Source organism: Salvelinus namaycush, chromosome 30 (assembly GCF_016432855.1).
Source record: "Salvelinus namaycush isolate Seneca chromosome 30, SaNama_1.0, whole genome shotgun sequence".
NCBI classification, from domain to species: Eukaryota; Metazoa; Chordata; class Actinopteri; order Salmoniformes; family Salmonidae; genus Salvelinus; species Salvelinus namaycush.
In genome coordinates this window covers 33,397,652-33,418,402 of record NC_052336.1, presented here as the reverse complement: position 1 = coordinate 33,418,402, position 20,751 = coordinate 33,397,652, and positions in this window count along the sequence as shown.

Here is a 20,751-nt window from a genome sequence, read left to right as displayed (position 1 = left end):
CCCCTGAAATGGACAAAAATGAATGGGATCTTATTGGCACCGTACGAAACATATACACGATGTACAACACCACTCAATTGGTCGTTGTTTCATTCAAAACTGATTGCAAATGCCATATGGCAAGTGCCAAGTGTCACACAGCAAAAATCCAATAGATGGCGAGCGCGCTCCACCGTAAATGTTCTTATTGCAAATGTAACACAAGTCAAGACACGAGCAAATTTTGGAAAAAAAATGAAAAAATTATCACCCCTTAAAAAAGTGCTTTCTGGACCGGTTTTCGAAATTCTTTCGATTTGTTTAGTCAATTACACATGTATAAGAACTGTATGAACATACTTTTGTCATATTTTATTGTCATAATTATTTTGTATTTTTTTTACTTGTCCTTAAGACATGTGTTTTGTCTATTTGCAATATAATTTCATAGGAAGTCAAAAGTCGAAGTCAAAAGTCACTTTTGTTTTGTTGCAAAATTCCATAAGAAATGTCCAAATGCAATATGAAAAATTTGAAAGTGCCAAATCAGGATGTTATGTCCATTTGTCATGTACGATCATAGGAAGTCGGTTTACAAACCCAAAAGTCAGTGAACCATGTCCAAATGGCATTTATTCTGCCCAAATGATAAATAGCACTATGTTAACAGACAGAACAGCTCAAAGACAAAAGTAAATACATTTAAAACGTCACAAATAGCCTGCATGTCAGTACATACACACTAAATATCAAATAGGGAAGAGGCGATGTGCCGTGAGATGTTGGTTTATCTGTTTTTTTTAAACCAGATTTGCTGTTCACTTGAGCAATCTGAGATGGAAGGGAGTTCCATGCAATCATGGCTCTATATAATAATGTATGTTTTCTTGAATTGGTCTGGATTTGGGGACTGTGAAAAGCCCCTGGTGGCATGTCTGGTGGGGTAAGTGAGTGTGTCAGAGCTGTGTGTATGTTGACTATGCAAACAATTTGGAATTTTCAACACCCTAAAAAGAAGTGATGCAGTCAGTTTCTACTAGCCAAGAGAGACTGGCATGCATAGTATTGATATTAGCCCTCTGATTACAGTGAAGTGCAAGACGTGCCACTGATCTGGGCCAGCTGCAGTTTTTCTAGGTCATTCTTGCAGCACTGGACCATATGACAGGTCAATAATCAATATAATATAAAACTAGAGCCTGCACGACTTGCATTGTGGAGTGTGGTGTCAAAAGAGCAGTGCATCTCTTTACCGCAGACATACCTCTCCCCAACGTTACAGCCATTTAATCAATATGTTTTGACCATGACAGTTTATAATCCAAGGTCACACCAAGTAATTTAGTCTCCTCAACTTGCTCAACAGCCACATTATGCATTATCAGATTCAGCCGAGGTCTAGAATTTATGGAATGATTTGTACTAAATACAGTGTTCTTTGTTCTACAGATGTTCAGGACTAGTTTATTACTGACTGCAGCTCTTTGTTCAGGGTTCCATTGATTTCACTAACTCTGGTTGCTGACACATATAGGGTTGAATCATCAGCAAATATAGACACACTGAGTTTGTAAAAATAGAAAAGAGTAGGGGACCAAGAGAGCTGCCCTGCAGTACACCATGTTTTACATGTTTAATATTAGAGAATCTTCCATTAAAGAAAACCCTCTGTGTTCTTCTAGATAGAGAGCTCTGAATCCACCATATGAAAAGTAAACACCAGGCTATGGTCAATAATATTCAAAGGCTGCACTGAAATATAACAGTACAGTTCCCACAATCTTCTTATAATCAGTTTATTTTAACCAATCATCAGTCATTTGTGTCAGTGCAGTACATGTTGAGTGCCATTCTCTATAAGCATGCTGAAAGTCTGTTGTTAATTTCTTTACAGAGAAATACCATTGCATATTGGTCAAACACAATTTTTTATGGGAATAACTTTGGCTTCCCTCCAGGTCTGAGGACACATTTTTTCTCCAGACTCAGATAAAAAATATGGCAAATATGAGTGCCAATATAATCCGCTACCATCCTCAATAGATTTCCATCTAAGCTGTCAACACCAGGTGGTTTATCATTATTGATGGACAACAATTTATTTTCCAAACTATAAACATGTCAGGGAGTGACATTGGTGTTTAGTTCCCCTCGTTCTTGAATACTGCATGCATAATCTCATATTACATAATTACTCTCTCTTTCTGATTTCTCATTTCTCATCATACTTTCAAAATGCTCTCTACAAGAAATTGCAGCAAAGTACTTTTAAATTGCAAAGTTGCAATTGCACAAGAAAAGGACAGAAGTAAATCACATTAAACTTGAATCCATGGAATTACCAGAAAGCAATTTGAAAAGTGAGAAAATCTTGAAAAATCGAGGTTCCTCATGTTCCTCATGTCATATGACAGCTTGGTCTTATGTCACTCTAGGAGATGTATTTTCTCATGCTGTTCATTGGCAGCCTATAATACTGCATGTCTCCCTCCTTAATTTTCTCACTCAGTCTACCTCATCACTTTCTTGTTCCCATCTTACCTCTGAGTCACTCCTGTTTTTATATTTCTCTCCCCTTGTCTCTGTCTTCATGTCTTTCTGTGTTCACCTACATTTTGTACCCTCTCTCTCTCTCCCTCCTAGTATCTGTCCCAACTCCCCACCCCTTCCCTCACTCCGATTGTCTGTGTCTGTTGTCACCCTTTCTCTCTCTTCTCCATCTCTCTTTCCCTGGGACATATTGTTTTAAGTGAGTGTCTGGGTTGAATTGCATGGTTTTCATTCTCTTCTAATGAGTAAGATGCCCCCCTGGAAACACACGTGGTACCAAGTCTGCATCATGAATCGTACCCTATTCCCTATGTAGTGGACTACTTTTGACCATGGGCCCTGGTCAATAATAGTGCACTACGTAGGGAATAGGGTGCTATTTGAGATGTAGCCCTAGAATCACTCCTATACCTGACTCAGTTCCTCCCCAGCTGTGTAGACACAGCAAAACAGCCGGGAACCCCACGTAGACGAGGAGTCACACTGAGAAGGAGCCCAAGGCGACTCACAAACACACAGAGATGAATGGACACACAGATGAACGCAAACATACACCAGAGGAAGACAATGGGCTTTTGTTGTTGTATTTCTGATTGGCACATAACAGGTCTCATTTCCTCCCAATGCGTCCAAAGCCCCTTGTGAGATACACCTCACCACATTGGCTCTTTGGGACATTTGTCCCAAATGCTTCCTTGTAACAACAGCAGGTGAAATTGTGTTCCAAAAACAAACCACCAAGGACACCGATATGTGATGATATTCGATTTTCACTTGATATTACAGCCCAAAACTTCATAATAAAATAAATATGGGTATGCTGGACCCATAATATAAAAAGAGAGCTTGTGAATTGAAAATGGAGTGTTTACAACGTTATGTGGCTTCATGTTACTGTGCTACTATTCATTTTCATTTTGTGTGTTTTACATGGGGACTCGGGTCCGGTGGGCAGTGTAAGACACACCCGTGCCATAAAACATCTGAGCGGAGATTTACGGTGCAGCTGTATGGGCTCTTTATTAGGGGGCAGCTTTCAGCGGGCTTGCCTCCATGGCTATTACAACCTCGCTTCTCTGCCTCCTCTTTGGCTTCCGCCCAAACATTGACCGGTCACTTTGGGACATGTAAACCAAGCTATAACATAACAGAGTGAATGTAGAGCTCGGCTCATAATAATGCCTGGAATGGAGTAAATGGAATGGTATCAAACACATGGAAAACATTCCATTCATTCCAGCCATTACTATGAGCTCATCTACCCAAATTAAGGAACCACCAGCCACCTGTGGAATGGACAGTATAAGATAATATCTGTACTATTCTGCAAAGAGGCCAACACTTGATAATTATTCCCATGGCTTCCAGGAAATGAGACCATAATAACATATGTCAGAGTTTGTCAGAGTATAATTACCCAAGTCATCATACACTCACAGGCTAGTTTGTTAAGTAGTACTGGGCCGGACCCCTTTGCTTCCAGAACAGTTCCTTGACTTTTTGGCCCTGACGGAGAGATGGATCACCCTAGAGAACACTGCTACTCCAGCTTCTCTTTCTTCATCTGACTTAGTTTTATCTCACAGTCCGAGAGCATCTGGTCATCATGGTGGTGGTACAGGTCTACTCATTTCTCCTAAGTGGAGATTTTCTCTTTTCTCCCTCTCTCACCTGTCCATCTCCTCATTTGAATTCCGAGCTGTCACTGTCACTTGTCCACTCAAGTTTAACTTTATTGTCATCTGTCACCCACCAGGTGCCCTTAGAGAGTTCCTCAATAAGCTTGACACCTTGATAAGCTCATTTCCTGATGATGGCTCACTGCTCTTCGTACTTGGCGACTTCAACCTCCCGATGTCTGCCTTCGATTCATTTCTTTTCAACTTTCTCTTTTCCCTCCTTGCCTCTTTTGACCTCACCCCTTTCCTCCAATCCTATCCACTCAGCCCCTACCAAGATGGTCATGCGGCATTACAATCCTCTCTCTCTCTCTCTCTCTCTCTCTCTCTCCTCTTCTATCCTATCATCTCTCCCTTCTGCTAAATTCTTCACCATCCTGTCTCCTGATTCTGCCTCTTCGATCATACTCTCCTCCCTTTCCGCATCGTATGACTTGCACTGTCCCTTTCCTCCTGGCCGGCTCAGCCCGCTCCTCCTGCTCCATGGCTGAGTGACTCATTGTCAGCATACAGAACAGGGCTGTGTGCAGCTGAGCGAAAATGTAAAAAAACGAAACTTCCGGAGGACCCATCATCCTTTCACTCCCTCCTCTCTACCTTCTCTTCCTCTGTGTCCGCTGCTAAAGCCACTTTCTACCGCTCTAAATTTCAATCTTCTGCCTCTAATCCTAGGAAAGTATTTTCCACTTTCTCCTGCCTCATTAATCCTCCCTCCTACCTCTCTGCGAAAACTTTGTCAACCACTTTGAAAAGAGGTTTGATGACATCCGCTACCCATTCACTCAGCCTATTGAGTCCACTGGTCTCACTCACAAAAAACTACCCTATGCCTTGACCACATTCTCCCCTCTCTCTCCAGATGACATCCTGCGACTAATAAGGTCTGGCCGCCGGACAACCTCTCCGCTCGACCCCTCCTCCCTTTCCCAGATCATTTCTAGAGACCTTTCTTACTTCTCTCATCATCTCATCCCTGACCACTGGCTGTGTCCCCTCTGACTTCAAAATGGCCCGAGTCGCTCCACTACTCAAAAAACACTCGAATCAACTGATATCAAAAACTATAGATCTGTATCCCTTCTTTCTTTTCAAAACACTTGAGAGTGCTGTCTCTGATCAACTTTATTGTTATCTCTCTTAGAATGATCTTCTTCATCCTAATCAGTCAGGCTTCAAGACGGGTTACTCAACCGAGACTGCTCTTCTCTGTGTCACGGAGGTTCTCCGCACTGCCAAAGCTGACTCTCTCTCCTCTGTTCTCATCCTCCTAGATCTATTCGCTGCCTTCAACACAGTGAAGCATCAGATCTCCACCTTCTCAGGGCTGGGCATCTCAGGCTCTGCACTCTTGGATTGTATCCTACCTGGCAGGACGCTCCTATCAGGTGACATGTAGAGGATCTGTGTCTGCACCACGTACCATCACTACTGGTGTCCCCCAAGGCTCGGTTCTAGGCACTCTCCTCTCCTCTTCTCACTATACACCAAGTCACTCGGCTCCATCATATCCTCTCATATTATTGCTATGCGGATGACACTCAGCTACTTTTCTCCTTCCCCCCTTCTGACACCCAGGTGGTGACATGCATCTCTGCGTGCCTGGCAGATATCTCAATTTGGATGTCGGCCCACCACCTCAAGCTCAACAAGATGGAGCTGGTCTTCCCCCCAGAAAAGGCCTGCCCGCTAAAAGACTTCTCCATCACGGTTGACAACTCCACAGTGAAGTCCTCTCAGAGTGCAAAGAGTCTTGGCGTGACCCTGGACAACACCCTGTATTTCTCTGCAAACATCAAAGCAGTGACTCGCTCCTGCAGGTTCATGCTCTACAACATCTATAGAGTATGACCCTACCTCACACAGGAAGTGTCACAGGTCCTAATCCAGGCTCTTGTCCCCTCCTGTCTGGACTACTGCAACTCGCTGTTGGCTTGGCTCTGCCTGCCTGGTTTTCAACCTTCCCAAGTTATCTCATGTTACCCTGCCCCTACGCACACTCCACTGACCTCCAGTTGAAGCTCGCATCCACTACAAGACCATGGTGCTTTCCAGCAAGAGGAACTGCAAAAGGAACTGCCCCATCCCTACCATCAGGCTATGCTCAAACCCTACACCCCAACCTGAGCACTCCGCCACCTTAGGTCTATTGGCCCTAACACCTCCTGCTTAACCCAGTCCAAGCTGTTCTCTGTCCTGGTGCCCCAATGGTTGAACCAGCTTCCTCCTGAAGCTAGGACAGCAGAGTCCCTACCCATTATCCAAAAACAGTATTTTAAATAACACTCCTCTTCACCTCGACCCCCCCGTTCTAGCTCTGACTCTACTAATAGCTACTTTATTGAGGAAAAATGTACTTTCTATGCCTGTGATATGTGGTTGTCCCACCTAGCTATCTTAAGATGAATGCACTAGCTGTAAGTTGCTCTGTATAAATGCATCTGCTAAAATGACTGAAATGTAAAAAAAAAAAAACTGCCTGAAATCTTTGGGCATGGATTCTACGACATATCAGAAATGTTTGCTGCTCAATTAGTATGAAAGGACCTAAGGTGTGCCAGGAAAACATTTCCCACACCAGTACACCACCGCCACTAGCCTGTACAGTTGACACCAGACAGAATGGATCCATTCACTCATGCTGCTTACACCGAATGCTGACTTTGTCATCAGCATGACGCAACAGCAAACATCGGACCATGCATTGTTTTTCCACTCCTCAATTGTCCAGTGTTGTTGATTGCGTGCCCACTGGAGCCAGTTTTTAGCTGATAGGAGTGGAACCCAGTGTGGTCGTCTGATGCAATAGCTCATCCGTGACAAGGATCAACGAGTAGTGCGTTCCGAGACCCACCTGTTAGTTTGCACGATTCATGCCATTTTCATCCAACCTCTCTCATCAATGAGCTGTTTTCGCTGACAGGACTGCCGCTGACTGGATGTTTATTGGTTGTTCCACCATTCTCAGTCAATCCTACACATTGTTGAGCGTGAAAAGCCCAGGAGAGCTGCCGTTTCTGAGATACTGGTTCCAGCACGCGTTGCACCGATGATCATACCACGCATCACTCGTTTTGCCCATTCTAACGTTCAATCAAACAGTAACTGAATGCCTCGATGCCTGTCTGCCTGCTCTATATAGAAAGCCAAAGCCACATTACTCACTGTGTGCAGGAGCGATCCATTTTCATGAACGGGGTGGTGTACCTAAGAAACTAGCCGGTGAGTGCATGTCGCCCATCTGTAACTTACATCAATACCTACCATTACCTATCTCAACCAAGAGAGTGCATTTCACCAGCATAAACCTATCGACGTGGGCCACTGAGTGGGAAACGTGTGTCTGTCAGGTGTCATTAAGAGACATGGATGCATTAAGAGGCCTGGCAGGTAACAAGTAATGGGGTTCTCCTCTAATTTCTAACAGGGATAGAGTCAATACCGAGAGCAAATTGGAAATGATGTCTAAATAGAGGGGAGGCACAGCTGATTGCACTGAGGGGAGAGAGAAATATACATTTGAGATAAAATTCTTAACCTGTTGAGGACAGAGGGTGCTGTTTTCACTTTGGGGGAAAATCGTGCCCAATTTAAACGGCCTCGTACTCAATTCTTGCTCGTACAATATGCATATTATTATTACTATTGGATAGAAAACACTCTCTAGTTTCTAAAACCGTTTGAATTATATCTGTGAGTAAAACAGAACTCCTTTTGCAGCAAACTTCCTGACAGGAAGTGGAAAATCTGAAATTGATGCTCTGTTCTAGGGCCTGCCTATTAATGTCCTTGATATTTATTAGTATAGATGCACTTCATACGTCTTCCACTAGATGTCGACAGGCAGTGAGAGAAGAAATGGAGTGTGTAACTTGATCTGGGGTCGAATAAAAGCTCTCGGCATGACGTGTCACCAGTTTCCTGTTTTCTGGAGAGCGCGTGAAGGGACCTGGATTTGCCTTCTGATAAGCTGTCGTTATGGACGACTAATATCTCCGGCTTTGATTTTATTTGATACATGTGACAATATCATCGTAAAGTATGTTTTTTCAATATAGTTTAATCAGATTATTGAAATTTATTCAGGACGTTAGGCGTGTTGCGTTGTGTGCCTTTGTTCAGGAAGGAGAGCTTAGCGCCACTTTGCTAGCTTTCCGTGCTAATTGACTGGAGAAGAGGACATTCTAAATCCAAACAACGATTGTTCCCGACAAAGGACCCCTTGTACAACATTCTGATGAAAGATCATCAAAAGTAGGACCCAGTTTATGATGCTATTTCATATCTGTCGAACATGTGAAATAGTCGTTTGCGCCCAGATTTTGGGTACTCTCTCGCTATACCTAAGCTGGATGTCGTAATGAAGTTATTTTTAGAATTCTAACACGGCGATTGCATTAAGAACTAGTGTATCTATCATTTCCTATACAACATGTATTTTCTAGTAACGTTTATGAATAGTTATTTGGTCAGAATAGTTGGAGTGTCATAAAAATATCCGCACATTCTGGGAAAAAGATGCTACGTTAGCACAATGTATAACCACTAATGCTATATTGTGTTTTCGCTGTAAAACACTTAAAAAATCGGAAATATTGGCTGGATTCACAAGATGTTTGTCTTTAATTTGCTGTACACCATCGATTTTTCAGAAATGTTTTATGATGAGTATTTAGGTATTTGACGTTGGTGTCTGTAATTACTCTGGCTGCTTCGGTTCTATTTCTGAGGGTAGCTGTGATGGTAGCTGCAATGTAAAACTGATTTATACCTCAAATATGCACATTTTTCGAACAAAACATAGATTTATTGTATAACATGTTATAAGACTGTCATCTGATGAAGTTGTTTCTTGGTTAGTTTGGTTGGTTCTTGGTTAGTTAGGTTGGCTTTGTGCATGCTACCTGTGCTGTGAAAAATGTCTGTCTTTTTTTGTATTTGGTGGTGAGCTAACATAAATATATGTGGTGTTTTCGCTGTAAAACATTTAAAAAATCGGACATGATGACTGGATTCACAAGATGTGTATCTTTCATTTGCTGTATTGGACTTGTTAACCTGTTTGGCGTGCAAGCCCGACGTCGGTACATTTATGACAACAGCCAGCTCAAAGTGCAGGGCGCGAAATTCAAAATATATATTTTTTAAATATTTAACTTTCACACATTAACAAGTCCAATACAGCATATGAAAGGTACACATCTTGTGAATCCAGCCAACATGTCCGATTTTTTAAATGTTTTACAGGGAATACAAAATATGTAAATCTATTAGCTAACCACGTTAGCAAAAGACACCACTTTTTTTACTATAACAGTTTATTACTCCATCAGTAGCTATCACAAATTCAACCAAATAAAGATATAAATAGCCACTAACCAAGAAACAACTTCATCAGATGACAGTCTGATAACATATTTATTGTATAGCATATGTTTTGTTCGAAAAATGTGCATATTTCAGGTATAAATCATAGTTTACATTTCAGCTACAATCAGAAATTGCACCGAAAGCAGCCATAATATTTAGACACCAACGTCAAATACCTAATTACTCATCATAAAACATTTCTGAAAAATACATAGTGTACAGCAATTGAAAGACAGGCATCTTGTGATTCCAGACAATATTTCCGATTTATTAAATGTTTTACAGCGAAAACAAAATGTAGCGTTATATTAGCGTAGCCACAATAGCCAGAAACACTTGGGCGCCGACGACCAGTTCACATGCGCGACAGATATTAGAAATAGCATCATAAAATGTTTCTTACTTTTGGTGATCTTCCGTCAGAATGTTGGACAAGGTGTCCTTTGTCCAGAACAGTCGTTGTTTGGATCTGGAACGGCAAATTTCCCTCTTCATTTAGCATGGGCACTTGCCAAGTGGCACGGATCTCTCCAACGTCAACAAAGTCAGAGAACGGAACACGGCAAAACTCCCGAAAAAATTTCAATAATCTGATTAAACTATATTGAAAAAACATACTTTACGATGATATGGTCACATGTATCAAATAAAATCTAAACCGGAGATGTTAGTCGTCCATAACGACAGCTAAACAGAAGGCAAATCCATGTCCCCTTTCGCGCGCTCCAGAAACAGGAAATGGACGGTCACGTCATACAAAGAGCTTTAATTCCACCTCAGACCAAGATGAACACAAAATTTCTTCTCTCACAGCCTCTTGACAACCAGGGGAAGGTCTATGAAGTGTACGCAGACTCTTACGTTTTATGCCCATGTATAGGCAGGAAGTTGAACAGAGCATCGATTTCTGACATTCCACTTCCTGGTCAGGAGATGTGCTGCAGAATGAGTTCTGTTTCACTCAGAGAAATAATTCAAACGGTTTTAGAAACTAGAGTGTTTTCTATCCAATAGTAATAATAATATGCATATTGTACGAGCAAGAATTGAGTACGAGGCCGTTTGAAATGGGCATCTTTTATCTGGCTACTCAATACTGCCCCTTGCAGCCATAAGAAGTTAATGTGTGAAAGTTAAATATTTCAAAAAAATATCTTTTGAATTTCGCGCTCTGCCTTTTCAGTGGAATGTGGGAGGAGTTCCGCTAGCGGAACGCCAGAGCCAGACAGGTTAACAGCAGGGGACAAAGTGCCGCACTGCACAAAGACCAACTTCATTTGTTAGTCTTATTATTTATAGTTTGAGTGACTACGCCAAAGAAGAATTAATATGATTCATAGTGTTGCCTTTATTTCACAATTCAGAAATATTCAATGACATCCACGTACACATTGTTAATATGGCTGAGATCCCACTAACGGGATTGATATGACAACAGCCTGTGAAAGTGCAGGGCGCCAAATTCAAAACTACAGAAATTCCATAATAAAAATTCCTCAAACATACAAGTATTTCACATCATTTTTAAGATAAACTCCTTGTTAATCCCACGACAGTGTCTGATTTCAAATAGGCTCTACGGCGAAAGCACCACAAACGATTATGTTAGGTCAGAGCCAAGTCACAGAAAAACACAGCCATTTTTCCAGCCAAAGAGAGGAGTCACAAAAATCAGAAATAGAGATAGAATTAATCACTAACCTTTGATGATCTTCATCAGATGACACTCATAGGACTTCATGTTACACAATATATGTATGTTTTGTTCGGTAAAGTTCATATTTATATCCAAAAATCTCAGTTTACATTAGCGCGTTATCTTCAGTAGTTCCAAAACATCGGGTGATTTTGCTGAGAGCCACATCAATTTACAGAAATACTCATAATGAACATTGCTAAAAGATACAACTGTTATGCATGGAATTTTAGATGCACTTCTACTTAATGCAACCGCTGTGTCAGATTTCACCATGCAATAATCTGAGTACGGCGCTCAGAGCCCAAACGAGCCAAAAAGATATACGCCATATTGTGCAGTCAACAGAAGTCAGAAATAACATTATAAATATTCACTTACCTTTGATGATCTTCATCAGAATGCACTCCCAGGAATCCCAGTTCCACAATAAATGTTTGTTTTGTTCGATAATGTCCATCATTTATGTCCAAATAGCTCCTTTTGCTAGCGCGTTTGGAAAACAAATCCAAACTCAAAGCGCGTTCATTAGTTCTGTTACAGTTCGTAGAAATATGTCAAACGAAGTATAGAATCAATCTGTAGGATGTTTTTAACATAAATCTTCAATAATGTTCCAACCGGATAATTCCTTTGTCTTCAGAAATGCAATCGAACTCAAGGTAACTCTCACATGAACACGCATGGTCAGCTCGTGGCACTCTGGGAGTAACCTTACTCAATCCCCTCTCATTCGGCCCCACTTCACAGTAGAAGCATCAAACAAGGTTCTAAAGACTGTTGACATATAGTGGAAGCCTTAGGAAGTGCAACATGACCAATATCCCACTGTATCTTCAATAGGGAATGAGTTGGAAAACGACCAACCTCAGATTTCCCACTTCCTGGATGGATTTTTTTCTCAGGTTTTTGCCTGCCATATGAGTTCTGTTTTACTCACATACATCATTCAAACAGTTTTAGAAACTTCAGAGTGTTTTCTATCCAAATCGACTAATAATATGCATATATTACCAACTGGGACTGAGTAGCAGGCAGTTTACTCTGGGCACCTTATTCATCCAAGCTACTCAATACTGCCCCCAAGTTTAAAAGACAACCAATCATCCTTCCGGTCAATGGTTAAAACTGCACACTAAGGGAAAGATTTCAGTTTGTTTATTACTTTCACTGGTTTAAAGGTGCACTATGCAGAAATCGCTCCACCATTTCCTGGTTGCTGAAATTCTAATAGTTAACCGAATTTCATTTTATGTGACAAAACAAGCAAATATAGTGTAGAGAATCAATGTCCCATCGAAACTAATGTGAAATCTATTTTCCATAACCAAAAATATTGTACAAACCTGACAGTAAAATATGCAAAAACGAACCCTTGCCTGTTTTATGGACTCCGTACCCGCCTGATCATTCTGTCTGCCCTGACCTCGAGCCTGCCTGCCACTCTGTACCTCCTGGACTCTGAACTGGTTTTGACCTTTTGCCTGTCCACGACCATTCTCTTGCCTACCCTTTTTGGATTGTTTAATAAATATCAAGACTCAAACCATCTGCCTCCCTTGTCTGCATCTGGGTCTTGCCTTGTGCCCTTATACTATCTCTGTCCTTCTCGTGGTCCGAATCACACATAGGATTATTGATAAGGAGGAGTTGGGAAGGAGAGAAAGACAGAGAGAAAGACAGACACAATGTTGAATGTCCAGTTGGGATTTAAAACACCTCAGCAGAGATTGAATTCAGAGCTCACAATCACCACAAGCTTTGTGTGAAGCAAGTCAGCTGTTTTTTTCTATGGCATTTTCAAGTTTGGATGAAAAGCGTGCCCAGAGTAAACTGCCTCCTACTCAGTCCCAGATGCTAATATATGCATATTATTATTGGGATTGGATAGAAAACACTCTGACGTTTCTAAAACGGTTTGAATCATGTCTGTGACTATAACATAACTTATTTGGCAGGCAAAACCCCGAGGACAAACCATTCAGATAAAAAAAAAATTGAGGTCACTCTCTTTTCATTGGGAATCCAGATTTCTAAGGGACCTTCCTGCAGTTCCTATCGCTTCCACTGGATGTCAACAGTCTTTAGAAATTGGTTGAGGTTTTTCCTTTGAGAATGAAGAAGTTAGAGGCGCGTGACCAGAAAGCATGCTACACATTATTTTCCTCCGGAATTGAACACATATCATCCCGTCTTCAATTTTATCGATTATTTACGTAAAAAAATACCTAAAGTTGTATTACAAAAGTAGTTTGAAATGTTTGGACAAAGCTTACAGGTAGATATTTTGTAGTCACGTTGTGCAAGTTGGAACCGGTGTTTTTTTTTTTCAAACATTTTGGATATATATCGACATAATTAATCGAACAAAAGGACAATTTGTGATGTTTATGGGACATATTGGAGTGCCAACAGAAGAAGCTGGTCAAAGGTAAGGCATGAATTATATCTTTATTTCTGCGTTTTGTGTCGCGCCGGGAGGGTTGAAATATGATGGTCTGTGATTGTTAGCTGGGGTGCTATCCTCAGATAATAGCATTGTTTGCTTTTGCCGTAAAGTATTTTTGAAATCTGACACGTTGGCTGGATTCACAACAAGTGTAGCTTTAATTTGGCATATTGAATGTGTGATTTCATGAAAGGTACATTTTTATAGTAATTTATTTGAATTTGGCGCTCTGCATTTTCACTGGATGTTGGCCAGGTGGGACGCTACTGTTCCACATATCCCAGAGAGGTTTTAAGGGCTTTAATGAGGAAAATTGTAATTTCAGTTTAATTCTTGAATTGACTGAATTGAAATCGAATTGACCCCAAACCTGGTCAGTCACTAAACAATTCAACAGTGGACCGTCTGTTGTTGTCAAATTGAGTGGGGCCAGCTAATTTCTTGTCAATCTGACAACAATAGCCGGTCCGTTGTTGCATTGTTACATGTAGTGCCTTTTAATCCTATCCCAATCCTTAACTCTAATCTTAACCACTCAAAAGTAATGTTGGTTTCACTTTTGCGCAGTTTGAGTGACAGCTAACAGCCAGCAAAACACTCTGCAATTAAAGAAGAACAAGACACTCCTTCATTAAAAGGGCACACTCCGTAATCTCTCTTACCTGGTAAATGTCTCGATTGGCCTTGGAGGTTGTGTTGGTATTTCCACAGTAGGCGGAGGTGGCAAAGCCACTGTCAACAACTCTAAAAACTCTTCAACAGTGGAAGCACACAATCAGTGATGGAGTTCGCGTTTATCGTCGAAGGAATGAACGATGAGGAGGAGGATGAGGAGGAGAAGCACTGCAGTACTTAATGCAGCTAGTGGCCACACCAGATACTGACTGTTACTTTTGATTTTGACCCCCCCCCCCCCCCCCCCTTTGTTCAGGGACACATTATCCAATTTCTGTTAGTCACATGTCTGTGGAACTTGTTCAGTTTATGTCTCAGTTGTTGAATCTTGTTATGTTCATACAAATATTTACACGTTAAGTTTGCTGAAAATAAACGCAGTTGACAGTGATAGGACGTTTCTTTTTTTACTGAGTTTATTTATTTAATGTGATAAGTGATTATTTTAAACGTGTCCCTCAGGTGTAAGGTCAACTCTGTTAAGTAAAGTGAATTATCGTTTCAATATGGTACATTTTTTAAATAAAATACATTAAACAATAATTGTCAAATCATAGTTAGTTCTTTCTACTCTTTATGGCCAATTTCTGGTGTTTTGTGGTTGAAATTTGAGCGCGTCGAGCATAAAATGTCAACCCTGGAACCCATAGATAGATAGGCTAGAAATGTTTTAAGAAGTTCAAATCGTTTTTCAAGCTAGCATTCAAGTGTTCCTCCCTATTGTTCAGTTGCCTTGCTGGCTGGCAATGATCTTACCCCTCGCTTGCTAGCTATCCAACTATGACTAACACAGTCACGTCAAACAGTGTAGCCAGAATAACAGCAAAGAAGTTGCATTTGTGTTTGTTTAAAGCTGATTTTTTTTTTTGTGCAACCCAATTGCATTTTTGTTATAAATCTGTCATTGTAATTGAAAGCAAGTCTAAGAGGTGGTAGATCGGGTCTACGTGCGCCATTTATATGCTTTTTGTTTTGTACACCAGCTTCAAACTGCTGAAAAAACAATATTTTAGGTTGTGGAAAAAATATTACAGAGGTTTAGATGGTACAATGATTGTGTAACGATCTTCGTTGGGAGAAAGAGAGGAGGACCAAAGCGCAGCGTGGTAAGTGTTCATGATGAATATTTAATGGAACAAACCTGAACACTGAAATACAAAACAATAAAGTGAACGAACTAAAACCGAAACAGTTCCGTGTGGAACAACCACCCACGAAACCCAGGTGAAAAAAGGCTACCTAAGTATGATTCTCAATCAGAGACAACTAACGACACCTGCCTCTGATTGAGAATCATACCAGGCCAAACGAAAAAACCAACATAGAAAAACGAACATAGATAACCCACCCAACTCACGCCCTGACCATACTAAAACAAAGAAAAAACAAAAAAACTAAGGTCAGAACGTGACAGATTGTCTAAACTACACTTGCTTTTTTTTATCACAAACTGAAATTAGGCAAACTATTAGAATTTTTGCAACCAGGAAATACCGGTTGTGCATCTTTAAAATGTAGTTTTTATCCAAAGTCGATCTGTGCAAAACATCATAAGACAACCAAACTTTGAAATGTAATTTGTTTTTTATGTATACTGAACAAAAATATAAACACAACATGTAAAGTGTTGGTCCCATGTTTCATGAGCTGAAATCAAAGCTCCCAGAAATTTTCCAAATACACAAAAAGCGTATTTCTCTCACATTTTGTGCACAAATGTGCTAACTTCCCTGTTAGTGAACATTTGTCTTTTGCCAAGATAATCCATCCACCTGACAGCTGTAGTATATCAAGAAGCTGATTAAACATCATGATCATTACACAGGTACACCTTGTGCTGGGGACAATAAAAGGCCACTCTAAAATGTGCAGTTTTGTCACACAACACAATGCCACAGATGTCTCAAATTTGAGTGTGCTATTGGCATGAGATCAACCATCCAGACAGCTGATGAAACTGTGGGTTTGCAAAACCAAAGAATTTCAGCACCAACTGTCAGAAACATTCACAGGTAAACTCAGCTGCGTGCTTGTCGTCCTCACCGGGGTTTGATTTGACTGCAGTTCAGTGTCGTAACTGACTTCAGTGGGCAAATGCTCACCTTTGATGGCCACTGGCACGCTGGAGAAGTGTGATCTTCATCGAGGAATCCCGGTTTCAACTGTACGAGGCAGATGGAAGATGGCGTGTATGGCGTCATGTGGGCGAGCGGTTGTCAACGTTGTGAACAGAGTGCCCCATGGTGGTGGTGGGGTTATGGTATGGACAACAAACACAATTGGATTTTATCAATGCAGATACTGCGACGAGGCCCATTGTCGTGTTATTCATACGCCGCCATCACCTCAGGTTGCAGCATGATAATGCACAAAATTGGTATAAAATTCCACAGGCCACAAACAACAAACAGCCTGATCAACTCTATGAGAAGGAAAAGTGTTGCGCTGCATGATGCAAATGGTGGTCACACCAGATACTGGCTGTTTTTTCTGATCCACGCTCCTACCTTTTTTAAAGGGATCAAATCAAATCAATCAAATCACATTTTATTTTCCACATGCGCGGAATACAACAAGTGTAGACCTTACCGTGAAATGCAAGCCTTACTTATTAATTTGCACACAATGTATACATATTTTTCGATTGGTATTGACTGTACGTTTGTTTATCACATGTGTAACTCTGTGTTGTTGTTTTTGGCGCACTGCTTTGCTTTGTAGTTGTAAATGAGAACTTGTTCTCAACTGGCCTACCTGGTTAAATAAAGGTGAAATAAAATGTTAAAAAGCCCTTCACCAACAATGCAGTTCAAGAAGTAAAGTTAAGAAACTATTTACTAAATAAACTAAAGTAAAAAATAAAAAGTAACGCAATAAAATAACAATCACGAGGCTATATACAGGGGGTACTGAGTTAATATGGGGGGTACAGGTTCGTCGAGGTATGTTGTACATGTATTTAGGGGTAAAGTGACTATGCACAGATAATAAATAGCGAATAGCAGTAGTGTAAAAACAAAGGGGAGGGGTGTCAATGTACATAGTCCGGGTGGGCATTTTATTAATTGTTCAGCAGTCTTATAGCTTGAATGTTGAAGCTGTTAGGAGCCTTTCGGACCTAGATCTGGCGCTCCGGTACCGATTGCTGAACCGGAGCGCCAGACTTTGGTGACTGGAGTCTTTAACAATTTTTTGGGCCTTCCTCTGACACCGCCTAGTTTATAGGTCCTGGATGGCAGGAAGCTTGGCCCCAGTGATGTACTTGGCTGTATCCACTACCCTTTGTAGCACCTTACTGTCGGAATGCCCAAGCAGTTGCCATACCAGGCGGAAGTGTCATCGTTCAGCCACTACTCGGTAAAACATAAGATATTACAGTTTTTAATGTCTCGTTGGTAGGATAATATCAAATGGAGATCATCCAGTTTCTTTTCCAGTGATTGCACGTTGGTCAATAGAACGGATGGTAGAGGCTGGTTACCCACTCACCGACGAATTCTCACAAGGCACCCCGATCTCCGCCCCCTGTATTTACGTATTTTCTTCACGCGAATGACAGGGATTTGGGCCTGGTCTCGGGGAAGCAGTATTTCCTTCGCGTCGGACTCATTAAAGAAAAAATCTTTATCCAGTTCGAGGTGAGTAATCGCTGTTCTGATATCAAGAAGCTATTTTTGGTCATAAGAGACGGTAGCAGCAACATTATGTACAAAATAAGTTACAAACAATGCTAAAAAAAACTACCAAAATAGCACAGTTGGTTAGGAGCCTGTAAAATGGCTGCCATCCCCTCCGGCGTTATTATTCTCATTATCTGTGACCAACAGATGCATATCTGCATTCGCAGTCGTGAAATCCAATAGGGCCTAATTCATTTATTTCAAATGACTGATTTCCTTATATGACCTGCATCTCAGTAAAATCTTTGAAATTGTTCCATATTGCGTTTATATATTTTTTCAGTGTAGTTATTTTGTTGGTTGGTATAAATGAAGACACATTACTTACCTGGAGCTGAGGTATTTGTGGATAATTTAAACAGCGATGGTTGAGGACAATGTATGTGAGGGCCTGGTGAGCCAGTGACCCTTTGTCCATCCACTCGGAATGGCCGTCTTCCAGGGTGTCATGTGCATACATCCACAGGATCCACGCGTGCACAATAATGATGTGGTGCAGAACTCCGATCCACAGTTCCTGAAAAATGTAATAACAGAATATATAAACTTGACATTGCTCTCAATTCAGATGACATTAGTCTCCTTTCACAAACACACATAAATGCAAGAGAAAAGACAACCTCTCATTAACAGCAATAAAAACACCTTCATCACCAAACACTACAAAGACCCATTAGATGTTAGATCTACGTGAAGAGTCACAGCCACATCAGGATGCTTGACACTACCCTGGAGGCGGTGTCTTTTACCTTTGTAGGGATGTGGCAGACAGCACTGGAGGCACAGATGCTAAAATAAAAATGTGAATCAACAAAGCCAGGGTGATGTTCAACCTAGAAGATAAAGTAACAAAACACCTAAACAATACCAAACCGTGCATCTTCAACTAAATTATGAAACAGGTGATAATAGGTTATGTATGAATCAGAAACATGCTGATCTTCAGTCAACAACCACTGTTCACCATTCAGAAACTAATGCCCGATGAGGATCTTAAATCAAATAAAGTGTATTGATCGCGTACACAGTTTAGCAGGTGTTATAGCGGTGTAGTGAAACACTTACGGTGGCAAGAAAAAGTATGTGAACCTTTTGGAATTACTTGGATTTCTGCATAAATTGGTAATCAAATTTAATCTGATCTTCATTGAAGTCACATCAATTGACAAACATAGTGTGCTTAACGTCACTAGGGTAGGGGGCAGCATTCAGAATTTTGAATGAAAAGCGTGCCCAAATTAAACTGCCTGCTACTCAGGCCCAGAAGCTAGGATACGCACATAATTAGTAGATTTGGAAAGAAAACACTCTAACGTTTCCAAAACTGTTAAAATAATGTCTGTGAGTAAAACAGAACTGATATGGCAGGTGAAATCCACCATACAAAGACTTAGGACCCAGTTCATGATCTCTATGGCTTCCTCTACATGTGGCCAGTCTTTAGGCATTGTTTCAGGCTTTTACTCTGAAAATGAGGGAGATACAGCACTTTCAATGAGTGGACAGTGGAAATTTCCAGACATGAGCCAAGCGCGTGACCGGGAAAGCGCCTTTCTTGTATCTCCTTTTCTATTGACGAAACTTTTGTCCGGTTGAAATATTATTGATTATTTATGACAAAAACAACCTGAAGATTGATTTTAAACATCGTTTGACATGTTTCTACGAACTTTTTTAAACTTTTCATCTGGATGTTGAGAGTGCGCATTGTGTCTTACTTTTTACTGAACTAAACTGAGATTTTTAGACATAAAGAAGGACATTATCAAACAACTAACATTTATTGTCTAACATGGAGATCTGGGAGTGCCACCAGATGAAGATCATCAAAGGTAAGTGATTCATTTTAACGCTATTTCTGACTTTTGTGACACCTCTCCTTGGTTGGAAAATGGCTGTATGGTTTTCTGTGGATAGGCGCTGACCTAACATCATCGCATGGTGTGCTTTTGCCGTAAAGCCTTTTAGAAATCTGACAAAGCGGCTGGATTAACCTTTCTATCGCAGGCGTTCCGCTAGCGGAACCCCTCGACAACAAAACAAACATACAGACATTTTTCCAGCCAAAGATAGGAGTCACAAAAAGCAGAAATATAGATAAAATGAATCACTAACCTTTGATGATCTTCATCAGATGACACTCATAGGACATCAAGTTACACAATACATGCATGTTTTGTTTGATAATGTGCATATTTATATCCAAAAATCTCAGTTTACATTGGCGCGTTACGTGCAGTAATGTTTTGATTCCAAAACATCCAGTGTTTTTGCAGATAGCCACAGAAATCCCAGAAATACTCATAATAAACATTGATAAAAGATTCAAGTGTTATTCACAGAATTAAAGATAGACCTCTCCTTAACTTCTTATGGCTGCAGGGGCAGTATTGAGTAGCTTGGATGAAAGGTGCAGAGGTGCCCATTGTAAACTGCCTGCTCCTCAGTCCCAGTTGCTAATATATGCATATTATTATTTGTATTGGATAGAGAAGTTTCTAAAACTGTGCAGGGGGGACGAAGGAGACAGGAATTAGTCAGGTCTGCCACGAGCTGACCATGCTTTCACATGCGATTTCACATGCGCGTTCACATGAGGAGGACCTCCGTTCCACCGCTCTTCTGAAGTCAATCTAATTCTCCGGTTGGAACGTTATTCAAGATGTATGTTAACAA